Below are 8,934 nucleotides of genomic sequence, written 5' to 3' on the forward strand. Positions count from 1 at the left end.
AAGACTTTTTTAAAAAAAGCAGTTAGACATTTTAGGAAACGGGTTTGTTTGGAGGTTTTGTTTCATGTGGGCAGAACCCGTTTCCCTTTTGTTTCTAGTTTTTATGCTAAACTAAACTAAAATAAGCTATCAGAACAGATTAAACCTGTTTCCCTAAAATGTCGAACTAGTCCTTTAATTTTACTGTGAATGTTTCTGAAATGCAGGTTGGTGATGTTTTACTGCCATATATCATAGTACCTATAGATTTTCTGTGCCTTACACTTACACACTCTATTTAATCTTTTTATTTCCTTTAATTTCTTTTGCATGAAAACTGTTTGTTGAATCTGTCGCCGTGTGAACGAGCTGATCCAGAGCAGGATTTCTGATGAAAACGCAGGAAGTCCATGCAAATGTGTTGTTGTTCCCTCACCTAATGAAAGTGCAGATGCAAACCGAGGACACACTGCATCTGTATGTGTGTGTGTGTGTGTGTGTGTGCGTGTGTGTGTGTGCAGCAGCTGGAGGGGAACTCACTAGTGTAAATAAAAGCTCCAAAAACAGGGAGCCTGAGGTTCATCCTGTGTGGTGGGAATGAATAACAGAAGCATGTGACCGTGTAACTCCGAAATTTTTGCATCCAGAAAAATTATTAAAAAATATCAATATGTGTAAACAAAAATTATTATTATAATTATTATATATTTAACAGTTCTATTTTTTTCATGATAATACGCTTAGACGGGTAAAAATGTGAAATTCTTTAACACATCTATTGTAGTTTTAGCCAAGGAGAGCTTCATGTCGGTCCAATGATGATGATGAATAACACTGCGTACACTGCGGCAGAGACTTTTGACGCAGGTTCGATCCCCGAGGCCTGATAGATACTGTAGCATGACTGCACCCCGATCGGATCTGGATGTGAACTTTTCTGTTCGACTTTGTCATTTTTGTGCTGTGAGAAGAAAAAAAAAAAAGACGAAGATGAAGAAGAAAATATAAAATAAAGACACAGACGTTCCTGCTGAGTGGCTTTTACATAACCTCTGTATCATGCTGCATCCTACTGTGTGTGTGTTTTCTGGAGCTGTTACCTTTGTTCACGAGCAGCGAGGAGCCATTGTTGTCACTGTACTTTGCAAAGCTGAGTTGTGTGTATTTGTTATGTATGAAATCAGCATAGATTTTTCTCTGCCCTTGAAGACCATGGAACACAATAAAAAAAAGAAAGAAAAGAAAAGAAAGGAATATTCAGGATTCAGGATTATTTTTCTGTCACTGAGTCAAAAGTAAAACCACAAAACTAACACTTTTATCCTTCACTCCTTCTGCTCTTTATTCTCTCAATGCACTCAGCAGCTGTTGTTCACTGTTTTAGCACATTCATTAAAGTAAATAAAATTAGGAATTACAAATATCAATACCCTGGTCTGGCTCCATTGCTAAAGTTTAATATAATCATGGCCAAGTTAACTTTTATGAAGCCTGTAATGTTCAAAAAAGCCTGTAAAGTTGTTAATTGGATGTTTTCACACTTATGTTCACAACTATTTGTTATTGCCTTAATTATGACTTCAGTAAAAATACATATAAGCTAATTAAGTTGACACTGGCAAACATTGAACATCATTAGCTTCTTATCATTTATGTTGTAGGCCTATTGTACTGAATTACATTGCACTAATAACTAAAGTGTAAAGTGCACAGTCTGTGGAGATTCAGAATTTCAGATTCTTTTCAGTTTTAGATTTATTACAGGAAGAACTGAAACATCTCATCGACTTCAGATCAAGTTTTAAGACCCTCGAGAAGATTTTTGCACATTTGGGATTCAGGGGATTTTCCGCCTTTCTTCTTCTGCAGATCTTCTCAGCATCTGTCTGTGGGCGGCCATTTTTTAGAGTATCCATGTTTATTAATTGGGTCTAAGTCAGGATTTGAGTATTTGTCAGCTGATGTTTTCAAATCATTCCCATGCACCTGGACTGAGTTTTCCCACAGGTGAAGGTGTAGAAAACATCTCAGTGACGACCGAGACAAATGGGAGGAGCCTGAGTTAAATATAAAGTGTCACAATATTTATGAATACTTACATTAATGTGTATTTCACGTTTTTCTCTTCATATCAAATCCCAAAGTAAAAATGCAAACATCAAGCTCTGATGTTGAGCTGATGTTCACCATGTTCATCTGAGTTTATTATGAGACATTTACTGGCACCAGACACAAACTACAAGCTGTTTTGAATGTATTTGATCATAAAGTTAAATTTTGAGAAACAGTTATTGTAATCGATCCAGCAGCTGTTATGTTGTTTAAATCTGCACTAAGGTGTCATTAAGATCAGCATAGAAACAGCCTAACAGGCCTTTTGTTTTGGTGCATGTTACATGTTTTGTTATAAGTTTGTAAAGCTTTTGAAAACATTATGAATTCTTAGCATTGAAATCTAAACATTTACAAGTATGAAATTGTTATATTGTTATATAAATCGCCTGTTTTTTCCGCCCGACTTGGAGATGGTGTCATTCCAAGCTCCAACTTTGTTTTGGTGCATGTTACATGTTTGTAAAACTTTTTTTTTTTTTTTAAGTCATAAATTGTTAGCATTGAAATCTTCATATTTTCATTTTTGTTATGTTACGATAAGTAATTCGTCCGCACTTCCATGTAAGCGCTCAACTTGGAGGTGGCGTCAAGCAAGCTTCTTTGCACAACTTCTTTGTTTTGGTGCATGTTACATGTTTTTGTTTTAAGTTTTTGTTTGTTAGCATTGAAATCTAAACATTACAAGTATGAAATCTTCATATTTTCATTTTGTTATATATTACGATAAGTAATCGTCCAATTTTCCATGTAAGCGCTCAACTTGGAGGTGATGTCTTTCTGAGCGCCGACTTCCGATTTTCAATGTAAACTGAACTTCAAAAAAGACATTAGACATTATAATTATATAATTAAATAACATTTAAAAAAACAACAACATCTGTATAGTTCCTGACATACACAAACAATAATCTACTTTTTGAGTGTGAGAAGAATTTGTGAATTCAGGTTCAGGGGTTCAGGAGTTGAGCTCCGCTGATGCTCATTGGACAAATGCAAACTGAAACATGAGAGATCCAGCTCCAGCTCCAGCTGCAGCAACCTGTTTGAAGATACAGTAGCTATAGAAATTATGCTATAATAAGACTTGTCTCTGCACCTGATGCTGATTCTGCTCTGGAGAGTCTCCCAGTGAAAATGAAACACTGGCTGAAGGGAGTTCTCACCTCTCTAGAATAATAATTAAATAAATAAAGAAAGAAAGAAAGAAAGAAAACACAGAGATGGGTCTTTAATTAAAGGTGAGAGCTAATGCTATTCTGGATGAGGACGTTCATGCTGAGTGTGGAGGTTCAGGGAGGGGTCTGAGGGAAGTCTGTGGGGTTGTAGCTCAACGTCGCCCCCCCACACACACACACACACACTCCCACCTTTCCTCCCTCACTCCCTCCCCAGGTCCCTGTGCTTCCTCCTCACAGATTCCAGCATTAAGTTAATTGGACAGGGAGAGAGGGCTGAGGAGGGAAGCGTTCAGCCCCATTAGCAATCCCCCAGTGGAAGGCTGAGCCGAGAGGATCACAGACTCACAAATAGGAGGATTAAAATAATCAATAGGCTTCTCTCCTTCAGCACAGACGGGTGCACAACACACACTGTTACTCTGATATGCACACACACACACACACACACACACATGCATGCTCATGAGCAAAAAAGCAAACACACAGACAGTCGGCGGGAATACGACTGGTTCAAGGAGCGCTGCTGCTGCTCTGCTGCTCTTTTCAGTGTCGTCTCTGGACTTACACAAATTAGCCTGGGTCATGTAAGATTCACACACACACACACACACACACACACACACACACCCTTTTCTGTGTTAATGAAGGTTAATTTGAGCCTCCGACTGAACGAGGGCCAGTAAAAAGGTCACAGACATGAAAACAGTCTGACGTTTCTGTTTCTTTCTGCTCAGTTATTTCTGAACTTTTTTCTTTTTTCATTTTTTTTTTTATGTCTGATGAACTTTTATTCAGATGTCTGTGTTTATTCAAAGTCTCACAGCAGCGTGGAGAATAAAAACATTCTTTAGTCCTGGGATATTTTAATTTATGGAACATTATTCTACTGTCTGGGTCGTTATTTTCTTGGGTTCTTGGATTTACTTCATGGCAGCTTTGCTATTATATAATAAACAGGGTGCATTATATCATATTTCATGATTTAAATTACTTTATATTAGTTTATTTTAGACATATTACACCAACTCTGCACTCTGAGCATGTGATGACTTAGATCAGTCACTGACTTTACCTGTTGCATCTGGAAATGATGCAATCAATCTGATTTTTATTTGTTTACCGGCAAATACTTGAACTTTACTGTAATTATAACGTCGTTCCAACCTTTACCCCTTTAAATCAATTAGTCTGTTTGTTATGTGATTAGTTGATCATCAGAAAAATAATAAACAACTTGATAATTGATTTCATAGGCCTAATTATTTTTCAGGAAGAAGAAAATTCACTCTGCATCTGTTGATGTTCTTCAAACGTTAGGAAATGTCACTGTTGTTGTTGAAAATGTTGTTTTTCACCATTGTTTGTTTGACAATTCACTGACTTAAAAAGAGAATTAATTCATCTAAGAAATAAAAAAATAAAAAAATAAAAAACAATAATCAATAATGAGAATAATAGTTAGTGGCCCTAACAAGTTCCTGCAGTGATTTTGGATTTTGTTGTATAATTTGAATATCTTTGGAGGAAACTTTTCAATATTACAAAAGATAAAAAAAACATCTGTCTCAGTCCAGGTTGACTCGCTGTGTCTCAATTCAGGGGCTGCAACGTTCGTAGGACGCATTTGAAGGCCAATTAGCATCGTGAATGTAGATTGAGATTCGGTCTGGGAACCACCTGTTCATTTTTTCGTATTTGAGGCGTGGTTTACGAAAGCCCAGAGCTGTTTATTGGGCGCTACCAATGTCTATCAAATGCGTCTGTATGTAGCTTATAGCCAATCGTATCAATCATACTTGATGACGGGGTGGCGTTTAGCTCACTGGGTAGAGCTGCCGCCCCATGTTGAGGCTCAGTCCTCGGTGCAGGCGGCCCCGGTTTGAGTCCCGCGTCGGACGGCCCTTTCCTGCGTGTCATTCCCCCACTCTCTGCCTCCCCATTTCCTGTCTCTCTCTCGACTGCACTATCAATTAAAGGCAATAAAAGCCCAAAAAATATACTTTAATCATACCTGATGACGTATGTAGAGCAACAGAAATCCGATAAACCCTAAACGTTGCTCTTTTTTCAAAATAAACTTGCGGTCTAAACTACTTAACACACTTTCTAACGCTGCATCGAAAGGTAAAGCGTCTGCCACCATGTTGGATCGTATCAACAAAGTCGCTTCGGTGTGTCGTCATCGTCTTAGTGTCCCCTCCCCCGTTCTGTGATTGGCTCCCTCATTGTTGAGTGAAGAATTGGGTCCACGCTTTCCAGGCTGACGAATAAAATCGCGCGCAAGGCATCATGGGTAAACCCAGGCTAACATTCACTCAATTCAAGGATAAAAACACCATCACCTGTCAAATTATCGCTACGAGTTTAGCCTCAACTGAGACCCCTTGCAAATTACGTAAACAGACTTCCGCTCCCGTTTACATTTTTCCTGTCACATCCCAAAGGTAAATTGACTCCCGAATCAGTGGAATTCAGCGGGAATCCCGACAAAATGTCAATACCATGTTACCATGTGTATATTTGTGTAGTCTTATCTGTCATCAACATTAATTAACGTATTAAAGTCCCGGCTCATTTAAAACAAACTATCACACTATTCCTGCTTTTGTGCTCTGTCCAGCATTTAGAACAATAACATTACATTTTACTGGATTTTCATGGTGACAAATGCTATTTTTTAGAACATGTGCTGCGGGCACCCCAGATCGTCCTCGCGGGCTACCAGGTGCCCGCGGGCACCACGTTGGTGACCCCTGCGCTAGGTGGAAGGCAGAGAGCCTCCATTCTCCCTGGAACTAGTTACAAGTCATTGATTTAACCAGAACTAGGACTCTGGAGCTGGGAGCTAAGCTAAATATGTAGCATAATTAAGGTAAACATCTTAAACAGTTCCTCTTTAAACATGAGATGATCATCCAAACTGCTTTTTGAAAAGAATTCAATAAAAACTAGTTTTCTTTACATTATAAAAACTGCATTTATGACCAAACAAGGAACATTAGTGTGTAATTTATCCAGAAATATGAATCACACAGCTTCCCCGACTCTCCCGAGTGAACAACACACCTCCACAGGTCGGGTCTTCTGCTCTCAGGATAATTAATTAATTGATAGTCGGCCCAGTGCAGCGCAAGGTAGCTACTTGATTAAAATGAATGATTATCACATGGATTATTAAAGACACCTTTTAATTAAATACAGTATGTGTGTCTGTGTGCGCTCACTCACTCCTGTGACTGAGCCAGAACCAGTCTTTTAAATTTAATTTTGATTCTTTGAGTCTAGTTTAATTTACATTTCCTCCTCCTCCTCTTCTTCCTCCTCTTCCTCTCTCGTCTCATCAGTTCTCTCAGGCTGCAGGAGGTCGTTGTTTTAAAAAAAAAAAACATTAATTACCTTTAATTTCCTCTCATTTTCACCCTAAGTTTTTACAGGTAAGTGGTTCATTTTTGATGATTTGGCCTCCTCAAGTAACCTGGCCAATGGGTTAGCAGTTAATCAACCTCTAAATCACTGTGTGTGTGTGTGTGTGTGTGTGTGTGATGAGGTGGAGAAGGCTTCGTCATTCTTAAAAACACACACATTTCTCTCACCGCTTCAAATGATGAGATGTTAAAGGGATAGTTCACTCAAAATTGAAATTTCACTCATTATCTACTCACCCTCATGTCGACTAAGGGCTGGGAGAAGTTTCAGAGTCCTCCGTGGCTTCTCTGAGTTACAGCGGGGCTCCACGCAGCACTGCATGTCCATATGACGGTTGAGAACGGAGCTCACTTTTCTTCATCCAAGAAGACACACCAAAAAACATCCAAATACCTCCATAGTGCTCGTCTGTAATGTCCCTCTTGTATTGAAGCCCTGACACGAGAAATTGTTCCGAAAAAAATTAAATAAGTCTATATTTTAAGCTTGTTTGTAGCGGAAGCTCCCAGTGTTGCTCTGCCGGAATCTCACGCAATTTGTGGAGCCGTGAACTGGGTGTCCGCTACAAACAAGCTTAAAATATAGACTTATTTAATTTTTTTCGGAACAATTTCTCATGTCGGGGCTTCAATACAAGAGGGACATTACAGACGAGCAGCATGGAGGTATTTGGATGTTTTTTGGTGTGTCTTTTTGGACGAAGAAAAGTGAGCTCCGTTTGCTACCGTCATATGGACATGCAGTGCTGCACGGAGCCCCGCTGTAACTCAGAGAAGGCACGGAGGACTCTGAAACTTCTCCCAGCCCTTAGTCGACATGAGGGTGAGTAGATAATGAGTGAAATTTCAATTTTGAGTGAACTATCCCTTTAAACCAAATCAATCAGGTCTGATCATCCCTTAAATACTTGGTTAGATGTGTTTGTTTTGGTTCTTACAGGTACGTGGTGTTTTCAGGACACAGACCTGCTTGTTAGGATCTTTGTCGAAGTGACTGATCCTTTCAGGGCGGCGAGTTTGACTTCTGAGAGTCTGACAGTGAAGTTCATTGAGCTGTGTGTTCTTTAATCTTTTGTGTGGACAAACACAACACAACACAACACAACACAACACCGGCTGTAATAATAAGTTGTTCCACATGGGACAGAGACAAAATGAATGTCCTTCAGAGGAGTGAGAGGAGGACGGAGTGACAGGGAGTTGCACATAGAAAACAAATACAGAACTGATGATCAATAGGAAGAGTTTCAACAACTGTTTGTGTCTTTTACTGAAATACTGTGCAGTTTGAAGTTATTTGTCTTTTATGTCACTTTATATTTATGCTTCCCTGAGGTCAATTCTTTTTACCTTTTTACTGAACACATTCATTTCAGTGATATGATGCATTACAGTATAATGGACGAAACCAAGGGGCCAGTCAACTGTAACTTGTAAATCACTGCCTATATGTGTCATGATCAATAATGTCATAATATAGGTAGATAGATAGATAGATAGATAGATAGATAGATAGATAGATAGATAGATAGATAGATAGATAGATAGATAGATAGATAGATAGATAGATAGATAGATAGATGTGTTCTCTGAAAACGTGAATATGCAATTCATTTTAATTTAATTTTTGATCATTCTGCAAATTATCTTTTTGCTTTTTATAATTGATATTTGATCAATTATCCAATACTGTATGATGAGTGATTTCACTTGTGATTACATCATGTGCCACAAGCCAAACAAACAAGCAAACAAACAAACAAATCTATCTATCTATCTATCTATCTATCTATCTATCTATCTATCTATCTATCTATCTATCTATCTATCTATCTATCTATCTATCTATATCTATCTATCTATCTATCTATCTATCTATCTATCTATCTATCTATCTATCTATCTATCTATCTATCTATCTATCTATCTATCTATCTATCTATCTGACAGGGTGATATTTTAGGCAAACTGCCTCCATACCTCTGCTCAAAGTTTACCGCTGTTCAAATTACACATGATCTTAGAGCTAATAGCTGGTTGTGATTTAAGGTTCCCTTAATGAGGACAGAGTTAGGGATGAGGACCCTCTCCTACTTTGGGCCTTGGTCTTGGAATGACCTGCAAGTCAAGATGAGGATGGGAACTCTCATCCCTCTTTCTGGTTTTAAACAATCTCTCTCTGAACTAGTCACCAGTTGCACCTGTGACTCTTAGCTCTCAAATTGTATTGCACTTTT

This window comes from Trachurus japonicus, chromosome 5 (genome assembly GCF_045865225.1).
Source record: "Trachurus japonicus isolate A0001 chromosome 5, Traja_1.0".
In the NCBI taxonomy this organism is placed as follows: Eukaryota; Metazoa; Chordata; class Actinopteri; order Carangiformes; family Carangidae; genus Trachurus; species Trachurus japonicus.